We start from the raw sequence: 27,201 nt of genomic DNA on the forward strand, positions 1-27,201 counted from the left end.
ACTTCAATTCAGTGCTTTTCCTATTATGCTACCATTCCTCAAGAACATAGTTTGCACTATGCCCAAGAGTACAAAACCCTGCATAGCTAGATGATCCTCTCACCTAACCAGTCAAATTTGTTCTCTAGGCAGGGATCTTTGGGTCTGACCAAAGCAATCAACCTCACTTTTTGGCACAGAGTTTGTATTTGTGAATCTTGGCACATCATTAGAAAACCAAACTGGAGACTCAGAAATTGTCAAATGAAAAGCCATTTGGGACACATCAAGATTGATTTTGTATCACTGAACTAATGCTGAAGTAACCAGGGTTATTTTCGGGGCCAGGGTTCTGGGAATACAGTTCATTACCAAATCTGGGAATTTTGCTTTGACCACAGGCTGCTACAAAGTATCAAAATATCACTGTCCTTTCCATCATATGGTTTTTTTTTTTTTAAAGATTTTATTTATTTGACAGAGAGAGACAGCGAGAGAGGGAACACAAGCAGGGGGAGTGGGAGAGGGAGAAGCAGGCTTCCCGCAGAGCAGGGAGCCCGATGCGGGACTCGATCCCAGGACCCTGGGATCATGACCTGAGCCGAAGGCAGATGCTTAACGACTGAGCCACCCAGGCGCCCCCCATCATATGGTTTTTAATACAGTTGTAATTAATGACCAGGGCCAATTAAACTGGAATAAACATATTTATTACAGCAGCTTCTTCTTAACCACCTTTTTTTTTAAAATATTTTTTTAAAGATTTATTTATTTATTTGAGAGAGAGAGACAGTACGAGCAGGGGAAGAGGCAGAGGGAGAGGGAGACAAACAGGTTAACTAGAGTTCAGATAGCTATCTTGCTAGCGATTGTAGAATAGGATTTCTGCATCATCATAGAACTTTCATCTAACTTTTTGAATGTATCTAACTTTTTGTTCAAGAGTGGGCATTTTTTTGTGCCAGTCTTGGCTTACTGATAACCAGTGTTGGGGCTGGACTGGCCCTTGTGGTCCTTACTGTAATTGCAAGATGCCCTCAGCTGATAACCATCAAGAAAATTTGAAAAAAATAAATAAACAAAAGGTTTATTCCTTATAAGTCCTGGAAATTATCCAGAAGCCAGAGCATTGTTGGAACATACTGACACCTTGGTAGGTTTTCTTGAGTATGCGGAACTTTCGTGTAAATTCCAATTAGCAGAAGAAATTAATTTTGCTAATCAGAAATCAAAGCTTTGGTGCTTGGCAGCACTGCAAATAAAGATGGTAAACTCCAAATAATTTTAATTTATGGATCATAGGACTTACTTTAGACATTCCAAACTTCTGTTAGGATCTAAGTAACTGGCCAGAATGTAAGTATAAACCAAGAAATTTATTTTCATGACTAGGTAATTAAGCAAAGAAAATTGGGTCAAAGAGATTCCCTATTGCTGGACCAGCCTCAAAAAGATAATTTAAAGTCAAAATAGAGACAGTGGTTTATATATCTCAGCATTTTCTGAACTGTCTTTTCCTGTAACTCCTTTTCTATGAAATGTCAATAGATGCCTTCTTAACAAAAGGTCTTGGAGGTCAAAGAAATGTTACAACCTGTAGGTTAAATAACATCTACAATTATTTTTAACTACAAAATATCTCTAAATCTCTAGTAGATCACACAGTATGAAAACATCTCCAATATATTTGGCAATAGAACCCTTTGATTTTTGGCTTTTTTAATTTTTTAGTTATTCTTAATATAAGAGAATCTGTGCTCCTTAGTAGACAATTTGAGAAAACCAAATTTCATGATGCCAAAACCCCACTTGTTAATTTAGTGAATTCAATAAAATTAAGGGTCCGTTCAAAATGATTTGATTTTATTAAATGGATACAGCTGGCAGCCTGGTATAGATATTATCTGAATGTATCCTATATTCTCTCAAAAGTCTTTTGTTAAAATTTTTCAGGAAGTATTTCCTGTCCATGATGTTACTACTGCTTATTGACAACATACTATAATCCAGATCCCATGCTAAGCATTTCACATATATTGACTCAGTTATTTTTTTTTAATTCTTACAACAGTTCTTTGAGGTAGACTCAATTATTGTCACCAATTTTTTCTTTCATGGCCAAGAGACAAGTCTAGTTGTTCTAAGCATGGAGTTTATTGTGGGGCAGAAGGCAGAGGCCTGAATTCATGGGGATTGGTCTTAGGTCCGCTATTATGATTCTCTCTGGAATCCTTTGTGTGAAAATCCCTTTGTAGACCTTACTCTCACATCAACTATCAGCATGGGTCATAAGGTCCGTTTTAGTTGCTTACATGATTAAATAAAACTGTTTCTAATTGGAAGAGTTGATTTTATAATATACATTTGGAGTTAAAATCATAAAAACACTAAGTTGTGTATGAAAGAAAATATGATGAAAATCATAAATGCATTTAGTGTGTGATTAAGAAGATGTTGAAATTTGTATTATGGACTGAAAACCATGAGAAGTTGGTTTTAATTACTCTGTTGTTAAATATTAAACTGGATTTGGAACAAGTTGCCAACACATCCTTAGTCTCCTGGTCTCTGAGACCTAAGCTCTTGAACTAGATTGCCTTCTTTCAAATCCCAGTTCTCCATCCCAGCTGTGTGGTCTAGGGCAAAGTCTCAAACTTCTCTGTGTCTTTCAATCATTATTTGAATAATAAAAATAAAGACAATACCTATCTCATAAAATTTTTATTCAGGTTAATTGAATTAATACATGAAAATCTCTCAGAACAGGCAACAGTGACTGGCAGACATTAAGTAGTCAATACGTGCTGATCATTATTATTATTTTAGATCCATTCAACTAATTTAATTGAGAACTTACTCTGTGCCAGATACTGAACAAGGAACTCAGGGGTAGTAAAAAAGAGTAAGACAAGATCCCATTCCTCATGAGGCCTGTAGTTTAGTACACAACATATAAACAGATACAGTCATAATTATATTCAATGTGAAGCAAACGTTAATAAGAGTGTCTCAAGATGCAGAAGTATTTCGAATAAGGAAACAATTTGTTCTTAAGATTTTATAACATTTTCATAACAGAATAGGAGTTTAATTGGTGATAGGCACTGGGAAGAAAGGCTTTGAGTTAACACTGAATGAAAAGCAGGTGCAAAGTCGTGGAGTATGAAAACTGCACAGTATGTCTTGGCAACTGGAAGTGGTTGTATTGCTGGTGGAGGTGGAATGGTGAATGAATGGTAAAGCTAAGCTTAGAGCTGTAGGCAAGAACTAGATAAAAACAGACTTTGTGTCCTACTAAAGTGTCCCCATTATCCTTGGAATGAGAAGAACCATTAAAGGGATTTAAACAGAGAGAATAAATGATCAAATTTGTGAATTAACACCTCACTCTGGCTACATTGTGTTCCCACTCGGGTGAGGGAAAGGAAGAAGAGAGCCGACTTATTAGGAGGATGTTGTTCTGATTCATAATAGAAATGAAAAGGGCAGAAGGGAACAGAGAAGAAAAATGTGAGAATTATGGCCTCAGTTTATTTGACTAATTCAGTGGTATTCACGCTCTCCAGATGTCACCGCCTCATGGGAAAAAATAAACCCATAGAGCACATGAAGTGATAAGTGAATCTCCTTTTAGACTATGAATTCTTTGAAAGACAGTTGTAAATTGGGGATAAATAGTGTTGCTTATATCATCCCACATTTTATAGTACAAAGTCTCAGATATTATACTCTCCCTACTAATGAAAAGATAAAATTATACAGGGTGAGGATCCTTATATGCAAAGTTTAATGACTGCAAAAATATTTCCTAAGTGATCAATGCATTATAGAGAATGACAATATCACTAGTTCTTAAATACACTTTGTTAATTGAATACACAATAAGTAGCAGCTTGAATGGGGCTGCTGTAAGGCTGAATTCCTTTTAGTCTAGTGTAAAATGACAAAAACATATTCATGCTTCTTTATCTCTATATCTATAGCTCTAACATACTCTTTTATGTTCCACAGTGAAGGTCAGTTTTACTGTACACTGTCCTTCAATGATCCAGATATGATACCAGTTGAATCAAAGAAATTTAAGGAGCTGTAAAGAGTCTTAGACGGTTGCTATTCTACCTCTTTCCTGTTAAAGAGGAGCAACTTTTGACTCAGAGAGGTTTAGTGATTGGCCTAAGGCTCTTGAGAAGGTGAAAAGCAGAAAAGAACCAAAGACTTCTTATCCCGTAGAGTTGGTTTTTTTTTTTTTTTTTTGGTCCACTACACCAGGCTCTAATTATTTATTTATTGTAGTCTCTTATAGCTAGTTAATTTCTGATAGTTTTACTAGCACATAAAATGAAATGGAAGGCACAGAGGAAATCAAACAAAGAAACACCTTTTATTATCTCCAAATGCAGAAGCAGATTGCAGGAGTTAGAGGGCCAGACCTGCAGCTCGGCCACGGTGAGCACATGATAAAAACAAGGTCAGCGCAATTCTCAGCTTCACTCTTTCTATTCCTTTCACATATATTTTCTTTAAACTTCAATTTTTCACGTGTGAAGATGCTATGTATAGTAGTGGACTTTTTCATTCATTGGCTAGTACACTCATAACAGTCCATGTTTTGCATAAAGTATAAACCACTTACAATGAATTATAACCACCAACATTATGCACTGTTTGAAGAATTGAAGGGGTATGTCTTGATGTTTCCTGTTCATTCACTAGTGCTTTACCCTACAACAAGCCAGATTAAAATAAGAGTTACTGATATATTACGGAATGTTGAAATTTTCTATCTTGAGAACTATGTGTCAAGTTGGAAGCGAAAGTAAATACTGAGAAAGATTAGGTTGTAGACCAGATTATCAACTCTAAAGAGGAAGCAGTAGGGGAAGGCCAGGATATAGCTATTGGATTTTTGGGAAAAAATTCTGCTCAGACAAAACAAAATGATAACCAGAGATTGGGTGGCAAACTACTTGTAATGGGTGTCCATATCTTTCATAGACTTTTAAGGATAGAAGAGTAACTGGGGGTAATTTCTTAGACCACTCAGTTGATTAGGAAAATGAAGCTCCCTGCAGGCTTAGTTGAAAAGAGTACATGATTTCACAGAGCTATTGGCCATGAACCAGGGAGTGGGGAGTGATGACACTCAGTTCTTGTATTTGGTGACTATAATTATGGTCCAACCTACCTATTTGTAGATGGAAAACAAATAGAAATACATAAATGCTACCTGTTTTTCTAAAATTTATAGTCGTTCAGTGACAAAACTTGACTTAGGAAACAGGTGATGTAGTCATCCCAATAGAAGCAGGATGGATCTCCACCCCAAAATTGGTTCAGATGTTGAGACCGATGATGCCACACATACACCAAGAAGGTATAAAGAGATTTGTTACTTACATAATGAGGTTTTATGATGATAGCAGAGAAGGCTCCCAAACAAATCCAAAGACAGCTTGAGAGAAAAAGGAAGTTCTATCTGGATTTGGATTTGATTGTGGTTAGGTGGTGGGACTGGGGTAAGGCTTCCCATATATGTGGGCCAGGGCTTCATGGTATGTTAGGTTTTTAGGATGGATTGTTGTAACAAATTAACATTAACCATGTGGTCTAAACACAAGAAACTTTTTCTCTTACATTTCTGGAGGCTAGAAATGAGGGAGGTTCATTGTGGAGGCTTAGAGAAAAATCTGCTCCATGCCTCTCTCCTACCTTCTTGTGGTTGCTAGTAATCCTCACACATATAATACAAATGATTAGTAATCAATATAACCACCTGTCTGTAATAAAATGAGAAATAAAAGAAAAAAAATTTAAAAAGGTGTGAGATAGATAGATATAGATATAGATATAGATGTATAGCTAGACTCTTCCAAACTAGAAAACACAATAAAGCAGTCAGATGCCTCCACATAGATGTAGAGTTACTGAGAATGAGATATCTACAAATGCAAGCCCATTGTATTGGTGATTTAAAAAAAAGTCCTGAGTGGAGTGGCCCAGAATGTAAATTTTTGTAATGATGACCAACTATTGGCAAAGCTCTGAATAAAACAGAATAGTCTTCTCTTGATTTATTTGAGAGTTTCAGTCCTCATAATGTCCATGCATATTTAAAGCTTGAAAAATATTTTAATTTATATGTGAAACAGAATTAGACTCCAGGTTTAGATAATTATATACAGATTTTTCTTCACATATTTGAGTATCAGGTGGGACACTTATGTACCAAATTCTCATTGTGACAACCATTAAATGCTCCAACAAATATCCAAAAATGCCCTTGAGACCCATTAGAATAGATTATTTCAAATTTCCAGATTTAAAGATAATGTATTTCCTTTAGTATAACAAGTGGTTACTTGAAATTTTTAGTATAATTTTAAAAAAAACTGCAAATAAAGCTCATTTTAACAGGTTCTATTAGTCATAGGAATTGAAATGCCCTCACCTTTCTTCTTAATAGGTTTATTTAATGCTGTGAAAATACTTCACTCCACCCAAATGGAAGACTAACATCTGTTGGTACTTATTTTAATCAAATGAAGAGTAGGGTCATCCAGTAAATACTAACATGAACAAGACTGTGATGTCCCAAATAGCTTGGTACAGAGAAATGGAGGCAAATTTCTGACCTGTTATTTATGAAGCTAGCGACCAGAAGCAATATATATTATATATACCAGCTTTATTTGTAAAGAGATTAGAAATGGATTTCAAGTTGGGGGAATCCTGTGTCTAGGAACTGGACCAAAAGCTTAATACGAACACACACTAACCGATCCGCTGAAAAGAACTTATGGAAATATATATGCTTACATATTAAATATACTAAAAATAAATTGATTGGTCAGTGTTAAAGAAGTATAGTGTCTAGGATCAGAAGGTTCTCTGCAGTGATCAGACATGATCAACTATTGTGCTTATTCCGGATCCCAAATTTTAACAAAATAGATTGGGACATGTCCAGAAAAAAGCAGCAAGGTAAAAAGGCCCCCCAAAAATGTGTGTGTGTATGTGTGTTCATGCATATGGATTTTTTAAGTATGTAGACCACCAGTCCTGAAAAAAAAAACATGTTTCATGTTCTTATATTTACATTCTTTTCTTTGACTATGTATATATTGAATTTTATTTTTAAGTGTATATTTCAATTAATGTTCTTTTTCAAAATTATGATAAAAAGCACATGATATGAAAGCTAACTTTTTAAAATTTTATTTTATTATGTTAATCACCATACATTACATCATTAGTTTTTGATGTAGTATTCCATGATTCATTGTTTGCATATAACACCCAGTGTTCCATTCAATATATGCCCTCTTTAATACCCATCACCAGGCTGACCCATCCCCTCACCCCCCTCCCCTCTAGAACCCTCAGTTTGTTTCTCAGAGTCCATAGTCTCTCATGGTTCGTCTCTCCCTCCGATTTCCCCCCCTTCATTTTTCCCTTCCTACTATCTTCTCTCTCTGTCTCTCTCTTTTTTTTTTAACATATACTATATTATTTGTTTCAGAGATACAGGTCTGTGATTCATCAGTCTTACAAAATTCACAGTGCCCACCATAGCACATACCCTCCCTAATGCCCATCACCCAGCCACCCTATCCCTCCCACGCCCCCCCACTCCAGCAACCCTGTTTGTTTCCTGAGATTAAGAATTCCTCATATCAGTGAGATCATATGATACATGTCTTTCTCTGTTTGACTTATTTTGCTTAGCCTAATACCCTCTAGTTCCATCCACGTCATTTCAAATGGCAAGATTTCATTTTTTTGATGGCTGCATAATATTCCATTGTGTATATATATACCACATCTTCTTTATCCATTCATCTGTTGATGGACATCTTGGCTCTTCCCATAGTTTGGCTATTGTGGACATTGCTGCTATAAACATTGGGGTGCACATACCCTTTCGGGTCACTACATTTGTATTTTGGGGTAAATACCCAGTAGTGCAATTGCTGGGTTGTATGGTAGCTCTATTTTCAACTTCCATACTGTTTTCCAGAGTGGCTGCACCAGCTTGCATTCCCAACAACAGTGTAGGAGGGTTCCCTGAAAGCTAACTTCTTAACAAACTTTAAGTGTACAGTACAGTACTGTTAATAAATTGTTGTACCGTGATGTCTAGAACTTTGTTATCTTGCAGGGTGAAAACTCTGTACTCATTGAATGACTCCCAATTCACTATTCCCCTCAGTCCCCAGCAACCATCATTGTACTTTCTGCTTCTATGACTTTGACTACTTTAGACTCCCCATATAATTGGAATCATGAAATTTGTCCTACTGTGCCTGGCTTATTTCACTTAGCATACTGTTCTCAAGGTTCATCTGTTGTAGCATGTGGCAGAATTTCCTTCTTTTTAAAGATCAAATAATATTCTACTTACATGTATATACCACATTTTATTTATTCATCTCCCTGCCAATGGACATTCAGGCTGTTTCCACCTCTTGGCTTAAGTTAATTATGCTGCAATGAGCATGGGAATGCAATGATCTCTTTATTTTGGATAAATACCCAGAAAAGGGATTGCTGAATCATTTGGCAGCAGTTCTATTTAAGTTTTTGAGGAGCTTCTATACTGTTTTCCATAGCAGCTGTACCATTTTACATTCTCACCAAGGTTGCACAAAGATTCCAATTTTCTACATCTTTGTCCTTTATTTTAAAATATTAAAAACATCTAGAGGGGAGGGGGGTGGGGAGATGGGTTAGCCTGGCTATGGGTATTAAAGAGGGCACATACTGCGTGGAGCACTGGGTGTTATGTGCAAACAATGAATCATGGAACACTACATCAAAAACTAATGATGTAATGTATGGTGATTAACATAATAATAAAAAACATAAAATATATGAAAATATCTATATCTATATCTATCTATCTATCTATCTATCTATCTATCTATCTATCTCTCTATCTCTCCAGTTTTCTCAACATCATTTGTTGAAGAGATGATTTATTTTCTAATGTGTAGCCTTGGAAAGTTTGTCAAAGACCATTTACTGTATATACTCGGCTTTATTTCTGGGCTCTCTATTCTGTTCCATGGGTCCATATGTCTATCTTTATGCCAGTACCATACTGTTCTGATTACTGTAGCTTTGTAATATATTTTGAAGTCAGAAAGTGTGACCTCTCTATCTTTGCTTTCTTCCTCAAATTCGTTTTGACTATTCAGGGTCCTTGTCATTCCATATGAATTTTAGGATTTTTTTTTTTCCTCTTTCTGCAAAAAAAAAAAAAAAAAAAAAGCCATTCAGATAGGCATTGCACTGAATCTGTAGATTTCTTTGGATAGTATGGACATTTTGACAATACTGAGTTTTCAAATCCTGAACACTGTATGTTTTTCCTTTTAGTTGTGTCTTCTTTAATTTCTTTCAACAGTGTTTTATGTTTTTCAGGGTATAAATCTTGTGCTTCTTAGCTTAAGGGAGATTCTCTATCAATTTCAGAAAGGAGAAGGTGACAAGAGAAAATGATTAAATTTTTGGGAATCTATCATATTGAAAACTTCCTTAGATAACCAAGTTGTAGATAATATTATATTTTTAAGAATTATTTATATTGAATATTGTGGTGATTTCTTTAATATTTAAATTTAAATTTCAGGTGGAGTCTTTATGCTTGGGTAAATGTTTCTTTCTCTTGCTTCCTATCTATACGTGTTTGTAATTGAGCTGTAACATATAAACATGGTGGGTAGATTACGCTTTGTGGTGACCCAAGTCAATAGCTAACGATTCAAAGAGCTTTAAGCTGGTAGTTATGTAAAACTTCTAGCATCTTTAGTAAATAGGCCCAGACTTCTTACATTTTGAATAAATCGACCAGACTTTTGGAGTGGTTATGTGATTTTATTGTTTTCTGTAATTTTTGTGTTTTCTAATAGCAGCCTGCCTCCACTCTCTCCACTTCAACCTCTGGTTTACTCCGAGCTGCTGTAGCTTGGGAATCTGATAATCACTTGACTGAAATGTGTGTCTAATTTACAAATAAATTGGCTCTTAGTGAGGACTTGAGGGCCTCTTCTGTGTTATAAAGTGAATAAACTCAGCCAACCCTCTTTATGCCATACAGGAGCTTTTTCTAACTTTTTTTTTGCCATATTCTAGAGAACTGGGGTTGCCCCAAATCTCTGTATACAATCCATATCCGCTCACAAGCCAGCACTGACATTTAGCCACCGTGTGCTCTGTACATGAGCTTCGCTTAACTCTGTTAAGATCTGTATTGGATTTTCTATATTAGCATTCCAAGTTTGTGTCTGCACACCTTACATGTAGTGTTGCTGGAAATTAAACTCACTTGAATATTAGGACAGGAGCCAAAACAGTCATAAGATGTGACTGAAGCACAGGAAGCAAGTCTTGGCAGTAAGTGGTTCTTTCTTGCCTGGTTTGGCAGGTGCTCACAAGCCCACTTCAACTCACACATCAATCTTGAAAGATAATTCCTTTGGTAATTATCAGAAGTCATTGCTGGTGTAATTTTTGGAGGGCGAAGTATGCCTCAGTGACCTGATGGTACCATGCGGCGTATTTGGGTTCAGATGACTGCATCTGCATTGCTAGTAATTGTCCTTGGACTGATTTCCTCTCCCTTTTATTTCTTTGCCTTGTGCCTGTGTTCCATTCCCTTTCATCAGAGTGGCTTTGGTGTCTCAGGTACAAGATTCCCCAACAATAAAGAGATACTATGATTGTCTTTTGTCACTGTTCTTTTAATATTTCACTGTATCTTTATCCTCTGTACAAATATCTTTTTCTTGGAAGTTACAGCAGAGAGCGGTGACTCCAAAAAAGCATATTAAGGAATTTCTAGGGTCCATAACCACAGTAAAATCAAGAAGCATGATCAGAACAGATACATGGTAAAACCAGTAAAACTAGCTTCAAACTCCTTACTTACAGGGTGTCTTCCAAGATCCAATACTGTATCTGTTCTTTTGCATTATTTTACTTAGAGACTCTGAGTTGGAATAAACTATATTTGTTTATAAGATCCAGTCTCACCATGTGGATATATGTTGCCAATGAAGACCCTTCATGACATATTTTTCTCTTTTCTTCTCCTTTTCTCACCATTCCCTTAATTCTTCTTACCTTTCTTTTTCCACCTCTTTTTGTTTTCTTTTTCTTCTTTTCTCCTCTCACCACTTTCTCATCTTTTTCTCAGTCTTATGATAATTTAGGACTTCTTTTCTTTTCTTTTCTTTTCTTTTCTTTTCTTTTGTCATGGTTACCATCAGTGCATTTATCATTTGACTAAAAATACCCAACCTTTGGGAGACTAGCACTCATTTTCACTTTCGTTCTTTTCTCATGAAAACAATTTGCACACGTGGGTTTTCACCTGTATCAAAGCTCTACAGAATACACATCTCCAACTGGGATTTCAAATGAGTTTATCAAGAAAGAATCTACAATATTTGTACCTGTTAAAGTATTTTGTGACACCAGCAGGATACAAGAATAAAGCTCTGTTAAAAGTTCCTGAAAGTTCTTTCACTTAGTAGATATTCTTATCTTTCTTGAGGTAAGAGAGAGGCATGTCAGCTGTACAATTTTATATTCCAATCTAGCCTTGGCCACAGTCCAATAAAATAGAATTTTTGTGTATTATTAGAATAAGATATTCTCATATATGTATTCTTTGACCAGAATAAAAATGATCAAATAGGTTAAAATAGAATGTTATCAAGTAATTCACAATACATTCATCAGAAAATATTCGAATGCCTTCTGTAATTTAGGACTTTGATGGATTAGACACAGATCCACCCAAGCAAGGAAATTTTTGTGATATGTGAAATGACAAAATGATGATGATGATAATGTTAATGATGATGGTAATGATGATAAAATGAAAATAAAGCCATTTAGGCAAAATAACTAGATGTGCCAGTTGAGTGATTTCTGAAAATAACTGGATGTGCCAGTTGAGTGATTTCTGAACCTGGCTGATCATCAGAATTCACCTAGCTAAATATATATAGTTATATAAATATATATATATTTATATTATATATAGTTTTCTCATATATATATGTGTATATATATATATATATATATATAGTTTTCTTTCAGGATTGGTTCATGGGCCCTATTACAGATGTATTAAATCAGAACCTTTGGACTTTTAGACATAGGGATTGTATTTGCAAAAAAATATCCACAGGGTAATTCTGATAACCAAACAGGTTGGAGAATTACTAACTGGGGAAAAATGAGCTCTGGGCCTTTAGAAGAAGGAAAAATGGTATTAGTTTCACAAGGCCATGAAGAAGGAAATATTTGGCCAGTGAAGGATTGATAGCACTTGGATAAGCAGGAAGTATTAAGAAGGGAATTCTTGGCAGGATAAATGAAAAGAGTAAATGTCTTAAGGTGAAAAGTAAAAGGCATCAGGGAATGGTGAAGAGACAACATTGACAGAAATTAATGACACTTAGTGAGAAGCAGAAGATAAAGCTGAAGCATTAGACAGAGTCTTGGTTATAGAAGACTTTGAAGCCAGGAAGGTGTGTGTGTGGGGGGAGCATGAGGGTTTAATTAGCAGGACCCCACTGCATGTTTTAGAGTAGGGTATACCATCATGAAAGTACATTTTAGAAAGATTTATCTGTAAGAGTGCAGTGGCTGGAGAGGTTGGAGAAGAACTGGTATTGGAATCAGAGTGCAATTAATAATAGTACAAGTCTTGGGTCATAGCAGTAAAAATCTAGGTTGCATTTCTATATGAGATAGTAACTAGCTTTGATCTTGAAATTTCTCCCCCCTCCAAAAAAATTTTGATGCTTCCATGATCTTTGCAAACAATTTCCCACATGATGGTGAGTTATAAATAAATTTTTGGTTATTTGCTCTGGAGATTATAATCAAATCAAGTATCAAAGTGCCATGTATCGAATGTACCAAGAGAAGGTGTCTTGTTTGCTCTATCCAAATTTTTTATTTATTTGTAGAATATCTCGATCTCCAATATTTTAGTAGAGACTCTTCAGTCCAGTATGGCTATGGGGAATACAAGGAGATAAATTATCTCTGATTTGGGAAGTTTGAAGTGTCTGGAAGATTGGTAGTGAAGACATCTCCCCATAGGCCCTTTTAGGTTTATTAACACAGTGTTCCGCAACAGAAGTGGGACTGTGGTACTGGGCGGATCATAAGCGCTTAGTATGGAACCTGAGATGCTATGGCTGGGTAGTCCTGCTAAACAGATAACTGCTTGTCAAAATGTCAGCAATGTCCTGCTGAGAAACAGTAATGAAGTGGTTTTGAGTACCACTAGTCTGGTATGGAGTTCAAGGTATATTTTATGTTTTCCTATATGACCTTGAACAAGTGACTTAATCTCTATAAACCTCAGTAAACTCTTAAGTTAAAGAGAACAAAAATAATACCTAAGCACAGAGGTATTAGGATCAAACAAAATAATGCTTCTAAATGGTTTAACATAGTGCCTAGGACATTGTCAGTAGCCAAGAAAAATTATCAGTGTTGGTGCCCATTGAATGGCTGTGAAGTCTGTAAACTGACCTCAAATCCTCCAGTAATCCTGAAACTTCATATTTCTTCTAGTTTGATTCTACTCTAAATCGCAAACTAGATGCAGATACAGGACTTTTGAGATCAATTATCGAGTTTCAATATTCACTGTTGTACTATGTGAAGAGACACTGGCTCCATTTTTCACTTGTCACCAAGACTATGCCCTAGGAAATCCCAGAAGCTGAAATTCCCTGGCCTCTTCTCTGTTGGACATGTACTCTATTATTTAATCACCTAACATTGTTGCCTTTTTGCCCAGAGTGTTTGTCATAGGCCACATGAGGCAAAAAGTCTTCTTATTTGTATTTCTGCCCTGAATCCCCATCAGCTCCTCTATCCTGATAAATTCAGCTTGTTCTAGTAAACATCTCAAGTATTTTTTATATCCACATCCCTCCATTCATTTATTCATTCTTCCAACAACTATTTACTAGGTACCAATATAGGCCAGCTTCAGTCTAGGCACGAAGGATAAAGCTTTGTAAAAGACAGACATGGTGCCTGTCCTTACCCAGCATTTATTTTAGTGGAGGAAGAAGACAATGAACAGGGCACCTGGGTGGCTTAAGCGACTGCCTTCGGCTCAGGTCATGATCCTGGAGTCCCTGGATCGGGTTCCGCATCGGGCTCCCTACTTGGCAGGGAGTCTGCTTCTCCCTTTCCCTCTCTCTCCCTCTACACCTCTCCCTTCCCCTGCTCATGCTCTTGTTCTCTCTCTCCCTCTCAAATAAATAAAATCTTAAAAGAAAGAAAACAGTAAGGGAGTGAAGTCAGTAAGTGGACAGAATAATAAGTGTTGGCAACAGCCCATTCATGTACTGCATGGGAGTTTAAATTTTATTCTAAAACCCGGAGGAAATGCAATGCTAAGTAAACTTCATCATCTTCCTTGCGCATTCTCCCCAGCCTGGTCCTGCTTCGCTTTCTGACGGTGAGCGTACCTCCCATGTCTTCATTTTAAACTCAGTCCCTCACCAGCATTCCAACCCCACAAGTCTGGAGCAAAGTGGATTGTAAAGGAATGTTTCTGAAGCCATTTCATTGTATCCATCTTTCCTTGGTGCCAGAACCAACTAGCAATTTAGTAATTGCCCTTGAAGTCACAATAAAGGCATAAGAGAAGATGTGCATCTAATACAGATAAAACTTACATACAATTAAAAACCATAAAGAATCTAATGTATATCAACAAAAAAAGTTATATCCATATATACTAAAGGCCCTAAAAGAAAGCATGGATCTTAGAGTGTGAGATTAATCAGGGCAAGTTTCCTAAGATATGGGTTGAAAGACTTGGAGCATTTGGGCTCACTGTGAAGATAGCACAGAACATTCCAGATTGGCCTTTATAGTAATAACACAGCTTGTTTTGACCTTTCCTTTCTCATGTGGCATTTGACAGCCAACAAGTCTGAGTGCTTACTAGGCAGCGTTCTAAGTGCTTTGCCGTGTCTGCGTAACTGACTGGTTTGTGACAGGTCTACCCAAAGTGCGATGATTTTTTTTTTTCAAGTGGCAGTTGATAAAATAAAAATACTGTTCTGAAAAATATAGTGTCCCCTGTTTTTTTCTTCAGAGACCAAAATCATCTTTAAGTTTTGTCTTATTTGGTTTAAACCTTAATGTGATTGAGTAGAAGGAAGCTGGATAAGCAGAAATGCTTTAGAAATCTTTTTTCTTTCCCAGCTCATGGGAAGAGAGTAAAAGTAATGCTTTTCTTAGTTTCAGCAAGAGAGATCCACTCAACATCACTAAAAATAACTAGACTTTCAAATGTCTTGTGTGGCCTGTTTTCTCTAAGGAATAGTTCCGCTACTTCAGAGGATTTTGAAAAAGCACCTCTGAGTGACAAATGATAATGGATTGCACTCTGAACCATGCATCCAAGCAAATAAAACTGGCTTTCAAACTTTAATTGATCAAACCTCACAGCAGTCACCAGGGCTTCGTGCTTGCTTCTAGGCTTGATGGTAATAAAGTCCTTTCAGGGACAAAAATATTATGCAAACTGTTGGCCAGTTTTGTTCCTGTTATTGGGCCCTCCTTGACTGCAATCCCTTTTCATTACTATATTGTGACGGGACCCACGGCTAAGTCACCATGTACAAATGCAGTCAGCCAGGGTAGGAGGCAGAGTGATGGAATGCGCCTGACCCAACTTCCCCAAAGAGCTCTTTACTAATTTGCCTTCCTCCCCCCCAGTAGGAGTCTTTGTTCTTCCATGTTCCTTTAGCAAATAGGACGTGAATACTTGAACCTTGTGGCTGTGGATTCCTTCCTTCCAGTTGGATGTTCCTCAAAACACTTCTACAATATACAAGACCATAATTTATACAGATTTAAAATCTGTGGCTTAAAAAATGTTGGGTGGCAAAATGGGGTGGATTGATGGCAGAGCAGAGAAGATTATGGAATTATAAAGTACCAGTTTGATACAACTCCCAGGAAAAGGGTCTTAAGTACTTTGGAATGGGAGTAGAAAGATCAAACAAGGGATTTAGAGTCCGGTCAGATCTGGGTGGGAATCCTACTGTTCAAAATCGTGTGATCTTGGACAAGTCAGTTTGCCTGTCTGAAGCTTACTCTCTTGACTGACAGTGCAGATAATTGAACATAGTCAATGTCTTCAAATATGTAAAGTGCCAAGAAGAAGAAAGGCCTATTGCCAGGTGCTAATGGCCCTGTTGATATCCTTAGTCCAATCATAGAGCTTGTCCAGATGTAGGCAGAATAGAGATGAACATGATTCCTGAGCTAATGTCTTTCTTATAATTATATGTAGCAGTATGAATTTTAGTTCACAAATTCAGTAAAGCAATATCGCATTTCTGGTCTTTTTATAAATATCCTATTTCTCTTTTTCAGGGCTATCACATGTCTACTTACTAGGAGTGAGAACTATCAGATTTCTATGCTTTTAAACAAATAATCTAATTTTGAATCTCCATCTTACAAGAATGGTAGGTTAGGTTGAACTTGCACATTCTTAGAATTCACTCCCTAGGTTTTTGTTCTGGGTTCTGGGGCTTTATGCCATGCCAAAATATTGTCCTCCTCCTCTTAGCTGTTGCTATTTATCCACAGTCCTGCCTTTTCCCCATATCCAGGACCCTTTCAGGTTTGGTGGCTCTAGGCAGTTTCCGAGTTTTGCTGGGAGCACAAGACACTTCGGTAAGGATGACCTCTCCTGTTGGGGTTGTACGTATCCCACAACCATTCTGCTACTTCTCCGTTTTGCTGTAAAGGATATGAGATGTTCAGGCCGTACCCCACAGGTATATTGTCCTTCCCTCAGCTTTGTCCAGGCTCCTCTGCTTTTACCAGGAAACATTCTTTCCTTCCCTTCTACCTTTTTTCAAAGCTCTCAGTATCCCTTGAAAATCTTGGATTTTGGGGGGTGGTTGGCAGGGGGTAGCAGAAAGATACACATTTCTGTTTCCTGTTGCTATGAACCTCCTGGGAGGCAGTGAAATACAGAGGCAGTTGTTTGAATTGCAGGGGGGGAGGTAAAATCAGAAAGAGAAAACACCCTGATACCGTAATATTTAAAAACAAGTTGGCCACCTTTATTATTAAAGTATCATGTAGTCCGTGTGTCAATGAATGTTTCTGTGGTTAAAGAAGGACAAGGAGTTGGAGGAAGAAGAGAAGGAAAAGAAAGAGGAGGAGGAGCAGAAGGAACAGGTGAAGGAGGAGGAGGAAAAGGAGAGGAAATAGAGACACCCTGGGGTCCAAGGATTTGGTTCAAGTGAAGAACTCTGACATCATTCAGAATACTAGACTAGCTGATAGGCTTTCAGTTCTCTGCTATGCTGTAATTCTTAAGGCAGACTCTCTAAGTATTAGAAAATCTCTGTTGAATTATTCAACACTTCTATAATCTTTTCATATTATATCCACCATCTGGGTCAGTCTCTACTACTTGAGTGCTTAGTTATCACCATTTATTGATGGATTTATAAAATAATACCTAATGTTTTTGAATTTGCAACATTTTATTATTGGTTTGGCCTAATAAATACATGTTCCTCTCCTTCCCATACACTCTAAATAAAGTTCTATGTAGCCTAGAATTTAATTCATCACTGTTCTCATAGGGGAAAATTGAAAATAAATTATGCATGGCTAATTAAGAGGAGTGAATAAATTCTGGTAAACTCATATGATAAAAAACTAAGCAACCATTAAAATTCACTGTGTAAAGGAATAGCTAAAATAAACTTATATTTGTTATAACCCTTTTTTGTTATACTTATATATATTGTATATGTGTGTGTATTCAAATGAAATATTTTCTGGACAGCTCAGTTATAAAGGATTTTCTTTCTTTTTTGCTTATTTTTTTATTTCCTAATGAGCCCTATAAAATATAAACTAATGTTAAAAAATGAGAAAAACATTACATGCTCTTGTGAAAATTGCCCAGTACGTACGGAGATGACTGGAGTCACCATAAGCCATCCCAGCTCAGGGATGTTAGTCACAGTTTGGACAAGCTGTGTTCCTGTTTCAGTTTTGTTCAATAAAAGTGTGTTCAATAAAAGTGTGATCTCAGCTAAGATACTTAACCTCTTTTTATCCTAAAAACTGGGGATACTACTTTCTACCTTGCATTTGGAGAATTGAGTAAGATGAAATATAAAATTTTTGTATATAATCAACCACCTAGTAGGTCAGTGATAAACATTTGTTTTCTGATCTTCCTGGCTGTTAATGAGGGCAACCATGTGGAACAGTAGAAATAGCAGATGATCCCCAATCAGAGAAACCGAGAATCAAATGAAAGCTTTGCACATGTTTGATACACTTTAGGGCAAAGTCTCCAGTATCTCGGAGCTCCTGTTTCCTCATCTATAAAATGAGGGTAATTTTTCTTCCTCCCTCTGAGGGAGGCCTGGGGATTATATAAGATGATGTATATAAAGAACCCAGAATAATACAGGACTGAACGTGTAACAAAGGATCAACGTCTTTCCCAGCCATTAAAGAGCTAACATTTAAATGAAAAATGGTAGAGTCCACTACAGAGATTGCGGGGATAAAGGGGCTCCTTTATCCCTGGGTAAGGGAGGGTCCAGGAGAGATGGAGAGACTTTGTTGGAAAACAAAGCAGGCCAAGAGTTGTGATGTTGAAAGTGACCTAGATAGTGTTTGAGCTTCCAAAGCTTCAGCGAGTGAGCATGCTCCACCTCATTCTGATTCCATGTACTTGCAAAGACTGTGATCTACATATTTCAAAATAGACTGTTCATCTATAATTATCTATTATTTGATTTATTTTAGTCACATTTAAATTATTTTTAAGTTTTAAATAACTCCAAAGGATATTATAAGATTTTCATTTGAATTAAAAGGAGGCATGGGTTTTAAAAAAATATATATGAAAAAGGAAGAGTTTTTAATCTTCATAGGCAGGGGGAAGAAATTTTAGAAGGTGGAATACATCCCTAAGTAATTTTTCAGTCCCCTATATACAGAAAGGAAGTATTTGTCCAAAAAAGTCTTTATCTTCACCAGGTCTCTCATTTTTGCAGATGGGGAGGCTGAGATATAGAACAGGTAATATTTCATTCACAGCTACACAGTAATTGAATGCAAGAACTAAACATTAGACCATCAGCATAATTTTCATGACATCATTGCACATCTCTATTTCTGTGTTTTTCTATTTCTCCCTTATTATAGATATATAAAATGTATATGGATACATATAGATACATATATATGTGTATATATGTACATATAATTGATACTCATGTGTCTTATATATACAATTGTGTATGTGTATGCATGTATATAGTGTGTGTGAGGAACAAACAGGGAGGAAAAAAGAAACTTTCCTCTCTATTAGAGATTGTTAGTCCATACCCTAAATTAGCATAATGTTTGATAACCCTCTCTAAAACGGTTTAAGCCAATGTAGCTTTTAAGAATGTACATTTTATGCCCGGTCATATAATTATTCCCATGTTGAGCCCCTCTAAAACAATCTCTTCCTTTGTTTGACATATTTGCATAGAGTCCCTCTCTGTGGTTTCTCTCTGTTTCAGTCGTGAAAGCCCAGCCTGTGAATAATAAAGTAGCAGAGGCTGTGCCTGGCTTGCAGAGTTGCCAGTTGAGAAACTGTAATTTGTATTGATTAGTAAATTTACCCTCTTCAAAGGCGTATTAGAAAGCCCCACTGGAGTCAGAGTTTCTGCTGTATTAGTTCAAGGGCACTCGAGAGAAAGAATGTGTTTTCATTAAGATTAAGTCCTCCATCTCAAAGAAGAGGAAGAATATCCTGAAGCGTTGCTTAAAATAGTCAGCATTCTCTCAACCAAAGACAAGATACGCCAGGCAGAGCTGGCTCACTTTTTTTAGGTACCAGGGCTGCAGTTTGCCTTTCTCTGGATGGTAACCTTGGGAGCAATCCACAAGTCCCAGAGTGTGAGACAGCAGAATGGCCTGACCCACCGGGAGGAGATCGCCTGACTGGAAGTGACAAGACCTGGGTGTTGGTGCCTCATCTGCCATTTACTAGGAATGATTAAAGCAAGTCACTGAAACTTCATTTGCAGGTTCTCCATGTATAAAAAGGCAGGGGTTTCTAGCATGGTATGGATGGAGCACAGAATGGTCTAGATCCCTTTTCCCACAGGCTTTGCCCACATGATTTGCTTTGCTTGGAACGTTCAGTGATTTCTGAAGAGAGGTTCCCTGACCAGCACCATCAGCAGCATCTGATCTATGGGAATGTGTTCATTATGCAGGTTCTCAGGTCCACCCCAGACTTATCCATTAGAAACTCCAGGAAAGGGGCTCAGGAATCTATGTTTTTGCCACCCCTCTAGCTGATTCTGATGCCTTTGAGATCCACTGCCCTGTGTAGCTCCAATTTAATATTCCTTCCTAGGGAGAAGCTTCTGTGCCCTCTACCACTAGATCAAGTTCCCCCATCATAGACTATTTTGCCAGTTACCATTTACAGTTAACTGTATGAGTATTTAATTGCTCCACAAGGGTCTGTGTCTGTGTTGGCTCCTCATTTTACAACCATTCAGCAAAACCCGCCACACAATAGGCACATAATAACCACTTGTCATTTCAATGAAAGCTAATGACCTTCACCAAACTGCTCAAACTTGCTGAGACTCGATTTACTTCTCTTTAAAATGGGCACAATGAAACATACCTTGGAAGATGGTGCATAAGTAAGCTAAGAGATTATAAATTCAAATCTCAGTCAACAAACTCCATATCTTTAAGTGTATTTGTGTATGTAAACACACATATATATATTATATGCATAAAATAGTGCATATATATTTAAAATGTTACTCAGTTTCTCCCTGGAAACTATTTTGCAGCTGGATGTCTAATTTAATCTTAGTTTCCCTTGTGCTTCCTTCCCAGCCCTGGGGTAAGCCTCAGATCCTGTATTATTTTATAAAGTGCCATGGTGACATAGGGTGGGTGTAGGGAGATATCTAATCCTCTAATTTTAGGATATAGAGAGACCTGCTGAAATGCTCCTATTCTCAACCCACACTATACCCCTTCAAAATCCAACTCTTTCTGCTATTTCTGTGATTTATTTATTTAGAAATCTATCAGCAAAGGTCATATAATCCTATCTGCCTTGGTCCAATTGTACCCATTCTGTCCTGAGGTCTTGTCTGCACTTTGGGACACTACTAAGGATGCAGGATTCCCCCTGCTCTACAACCCAGAAACCTCTCTCCTCCCAACCCCCATCTCTCATCTCTTCAGCCCCAGGTAACTCTTTTTCACTTCAGCCTAATCTTTCTTCTTTCATGTTTTTGCCTAATACTCTACAACCAGTCTCCTGGATTCTTTCTCCCTTACTTTTGGCTAGGTGGGGTTTGATTTTTCTATCAGAATAGTAGCCCTCCACACTAGTGATTCCCAAATTGGGACAATTTTGCCCTCTAGAAGGGAATATCTGGGGACTATTTTGAATATCATCACTTTAGGGAAATGTTCTACTGGCTTCTGGTGAGTAGACGTCAGTGATGCTGCTGAACATCCTGCAGGGGACAAGGCTGCCAGCACCATGAAGAGTTAACAGGTCCAAATTTCAATAGTAATGCCCAGGTTGAGGCACTCCCCACCACATGAAGCTATGTACCAAGCACTGTGAAAATTGGCACAAAGCAGGTGTTCGATAAATGATTTTTTACTTTAAATCTTTGTTTCTCCCATCCCTGTTACCTTTGCAACCTTGACCAATTGGAGAGACTTCAGAAGTTTTGTTTGGTCTCTAGCTTTAGTGTGGAGGACCAGCGCTCACCTCCAGCCGTGCCCCGGTGAGCATGTTTGCATGCCACACGTCTGAGTTGTCCTTCCTGCCTTAAGAGCTTTACATTTCATTCTCTCCATTGTCCTGATGGCATATGAATGTACTAAGCATCATTGAGTCCCTCTGTACTAGAAAAAAAGTGGAACTGAAGTTTGGCCTTCACTTCCATGTATTCAGAGTTACATGAGAGAAATAAATATACTCCAGAGATATAGTATGATGGGTTTGGCTAAAGAGCTAAGTACAAAATACTAAGGAAGCAGGGGAGAGGACCATGAATGCCAAGTGAACATCCGAGAGGTAAGGATACAGTGGGACTTAGCCACAAGGATGGGAAAAAAGAGAGGACACTGAGTTGCAGTGAGTAGGAATTTTCGATGATAAAAATGCCGGGTGGGGTATGTCAGGCAAGGATATTATGCAGGCAAGACACAGAGATGATGAAGATGATTAGAGGTAGGCAGGCAAGGTACAAAATGTGTGCAACTCAGTGCAACACAAAATCCAGAGCCTCTTGTTCAAAAAGCAGGAAAGGGGTACCATGAAAGGTATTAAAATGTAAAACTCTTGGGACTCCTGGGTGGCTCAGTCGGTTAAGCATCTGCCTTCGGCTCAGTTCATGATCCCAGGGTCCTGGGATCAGTCCTGCATCGGGCTCCTTGCTCAGCAGGGAGCCTGCCTGTCCCTCTGCTTGTGTTTTCTCTCTCTCTCTATCTGACAAATAAATAAATAAAATCTTAAAAAAATAAAATGTAAAACTCTTTTCCTTTCTACTTCATTCTCTCTCTTGACCTTTCATGGCAATTTTTTTGTTGTTTATTGTTACAGAAGCTGTGGTATAGTTTAGAGTCAAACAGGTAAAACTAAAGAGTGAGTAAGAAGAATGAGGTGGTTTAGAAAGTCTGGAATTGCATGGGTATGAAGAAGAAGGTCACAGGATGGGCATTTCAAAGTATCTGCCATTAGGTAGCCTCAGCTGGGAATTTATAGAATGGGAAAAACTGAGTGGAGGAGAAAATGTGACACTGAATAAGGGAGTGGAGTAGGTACAAGGAGAAGAAAGTTCAGCCCTCCAAACAATATTTTGAAAAAAAAAAAATGCTGTGGATTGGGTTAAGTCTGCCAGAGACTAAAGTAGACAGACAATTTATTTTTTTCTTATAAAATTAAATATTTTTAAGTGTAGAGAGTCATTGTTTAGTACTATCTGCTAATTGCAAAACGTGTATCACTTGCTAAATCTGGCATTGTAATTTTGCAGTTGTAAAATCAATTAAAAATTAGTTTGAACATGGAACAGAATTTTGAAACCTTATATAAAAGCATTATTATTTTTCACATTCCCTGTCAGTATCCAAGGTTCTGCAGTAATATTTTTACACTGTAGAAACACTAATATACACACTTCTCTTTTTTTTTTTCAAATTAACATTATCTACAAATACTTCCTGTCTCAATGCATAATCTTAATCTATATCCTGTTTTATGGCTATATAATTACCCATAGAATACATGGATCCTGATTTTTTAAGCCTTTCCCCATTGGGATAACCGGGTTTATTTTCTTGGCCTTCCTAACTATATATGTATATATCCACATATAAAATTTCAGGAAACTTCAATTTTTCACACATATAATTTTATCCTTCTTTTTGATATTTAAGCACTCTTTTGCAGGGGATTTCATTGGGAGGTGGCAAGGCAACTTACCATTCTTCTCATATAAAGATAAAACCAAACTCCCATAAATTACTATTCACAGAATAAAAACATAACAAAACAAATAGACAATGAGCTCTAACCTTGCTAAGAGCATAGGCTAGGTTTAAATTACAGAGAGAATCCATCCAGCTGATGGCTAGGCTTAGAAGACAATTGTATTAAGGAAAATCACCAATATTATCAGAAACATTTCTAATGAAATAGTATGATCCAATGCCCTGAAGGTGTTTTCATCGTCAATTTTATAAAAGAAAGCTCCAATTTTATAGAAAATGAATTACTATAGAATTTGCATTGAATTATAGTTTTAACTGGAGCTTCTATACTTGAACGCATGGCCATTTGATGGGGCAATTTTCAGTGAGTGTAATTGGCCAGTTAAGGTTTAGTAAAGGACGTTGCCATGCCTCAAAGACGATAGTTTGAGAGAGGAGAAAGCAGAATGCATTCAGAGGAATGAAAACAAAAAGACCAGGCTCGATGCATGAAGGAGGTAAACAGTTTAGAAAAATATCAATATTGCTTGCTTGAACAATTATTCACTGGAACACTCTCTTGGAGTACAAGGTCATATTTAAGTGGCAATAATACATCTGAAATAGTTCATTTAACAAAAAGAAGCCATATTACTGAGTCCAAGGTAGCTATCAAAACTTATTTAACTACTTCAGGACACAATATTGAGAGGGAAAGCTTTAAAGTGAATGCCCATTTATCCAGTTCTTCATCAAATGAAAATCCTGTTTTTCCAAGTTAAGATTTTTGAATTGGGCTCTTATCAATGCCATAAATTTCATCAGTGGCAATTCTTTTTGAAGTACTGAGCTATTCAAGATTTGAACATGAAGGATTTGCCTCTTAATGGGGAATGTACATCTGCATTTCATTGCAAAGATGAAATGTCACCAAGTTATTCTATGCAGAAGGTGGGTGTATTTATTTATTTATTTTTGATTATGTATATTTACAAAATGGAGAAGATAAAGATTATTGCTGATTTATTTTGGAGATAGGAAATTTCAGATACCTTCAAGAAAAGAATGTATATATTTCATGCTCAGAGGACAGCTGGTAAAATGCAAGAATTTTATATGGTTTTCTTTATTCTCTACCCCTTCTTTGTCCTTTAAAAAAAATGGAAAAGCAGTAATATGAAAGTGGTGGTATTAACACTTAGCATTTTCCCACTTAATAAAAAATGCCGGAAACTTTTAGGAATTATATTCATGAAGAAAGAAGAGTTTATTCCAACCTCACATATAATTGCTAAATTTCTACCTAAGTTTTGTCATCTGCTGTTCTGAGGTTTGGCCATGATCCTAAGAACACTCAAATAATTATATGTAGATAATGATTATTATCTAAACATTTACATAATTATAATTTTATTTCTCCTTAGGAAAAAAGAAAGATCAGGTTGGGTCAGATTATTAAATCAGACATGCAGTTTCTATGTACCTGTCTGCTGACCGCTCCAAAGTGAGAAAATAGTGTATTTTTCTCCTTAAAAGAGCTGGCTCTTAGCAGTAGTTTATTTTTTCTTTCTCCCAGTTTATTGAAATATAATTGACATATAACATCGTGTGAGTTTAGGGTGTACAATGAGTTGATGTGATAACATGTATATTGCAAAATGACTACCACCATAGTGTTTGATAATATGCCCATCAGATAATTACTATTTCTTATTTGTGATAAGAACATTTAAGATCTACTCTGTTTGCACCTTCCTAGTATATAATACAGTATTCTTAACTATAAGCACCATGCTATACATTCAATCCCCAGGACATATTTGTCTTATATCTAGAATTTTGTACCTTTGACCACCATCTCCCCATTTCTCCCACTTGCCAGCCCCTGGTAATCACCTTTCTACTCTCTATTCCTATGCGTTTGGCTTTCTCATTCCACCTATAAGTGATATCATGTGGTATTTGTTTTTTCTCTGAGAGCAGACTTTTTTTTTTTTCTTGCCCATCATAGGAAAGGATATCTCTGCTTGGAACTAATAGGCTTCTGAGGAAGCTCTATATTTCCAGTGGTACCATTGAGACAGTGACATGAACAAATCCACAGTCTTGTGCAAAGATGCTGTTCTTGGCCTTATTGTAGTCATAATGCTTTCACTTATTCATTATGTGATCTTGATAGTAAGATATAATTTCATTGGGATTGCAGTTATATTCTACTAAGATATTAAAAGCAGTAAATGTCCATTGATTGAAACATGGCATTTATATTTATATTATATATATTATATATTATATAATATATATAATATATATAATAATATATATTATATATAATAATATTATATATAATACATTATATAAATATAATATATTTTAATATATTAATGGTTATATATCATCTTAAAATATAGATACAGGTATTTTGGTGTATATATATATGATATATATATTTATATATATCATATATATGATGGTATATATATATATGATTTTCTATATATATATGATTCTCCGCATATATATATGATGGTATATATGTATATGATGGTATATATATATGTGTGTGTGTATATATATATGAATCTCTGTATATATATATATGTGTATATATGATTCTCTCTATATATACATGGTTCTCTGTTCTAGCAGTTTCTGCCATAGTCTATTTTATTTGGGGGAAGATATGAACTTTGGTTGACACTGGGTCCTAATCTACTACCCAAGGGTAAGGAATCCTACCACATAATCTAGAGCCCCTCACTTATGAGCTATATCAGTTAGCTTCTACTGCCTAATAAATCGCCACAAGCCTACAGGCTTAAAATAATAAACACTTATTTAGCTCACAATTCTGTGAGTCAATGAATTGCACTGGGATGAACTGAATTGTTAGTTTTGTTCACTTATGCATTTTTGTCAGTTGCTGAGTCAGTATGGAAATGAGGCTGGATATACAAAAATGAATAGAATAAAACATGGGAAATCTACTTAACCCAGCCTTTGATTACATCAAGAAAGACCTCTTTAAGGAATTACCAATTAGACTGAATCCTGAAAAAGTGAAAACAAGCTTATAGTGAAAATAAGTGGAAATGGGCTATACACAGTATTTGAGGCAGAGACAACAGTAGTTGGAAAGAATGGAAACAAGAAAAAGCATGGTACATCTTAAACATTGAAAGTAGTATGTTTCCTTAATTTTATGACATCATCAGTGCATCATCCATTCCATGTCAGATATTTTGGGGAATACTATAGAATCTATGGTAAATATCCCGATTTTCAGAAATTATAAAATGTGAAGCAAAGAGCCACTTATATGTCAGAAAATGAAATATTTTGATACAGAGGGGTTGCATGGGAATGAAGAGGAGTAAGGGGTGAGGATACAGTCATCAACAGGACCCCATCAATACACTTACATCCCAGAGCAATAGGATGATAAGAGGATAGTGGCTTGCTTCAAGGAGAGTGCTGTGTTCAAATATGAGTTAAAGAACATTACTCATTACTACTCACTCTATGTAAAGAGGGCAATCCTAGAGTTTGAGCAATTGGATTAACAGCCTGTGATAATAATGCTGACTAGAGATATGGCTTCCCTGGATGAAGGTGGAAGAAGTGACATGGAGGAAAATAGTTAGATTTAAA

The sequence above is a fragment of the Mirounga angustirostris genome, unplaced genomic scaffold (assembly GCF_029215605.1).
Source record: "Mirounga angustirostris isolate CCGP_5_RB_7025 unplaced genomic scaffold, mMirAng1.0.hap1 SCAF_13, whole genome shotgun sequence".
Taxonomy (NCBI): domain Eukaryota; kingdom Metazoa; phylum Chordata; class Mammalia; order Carnivora; family Phocidae; genus Mirounga; species Mirounga angustirostris.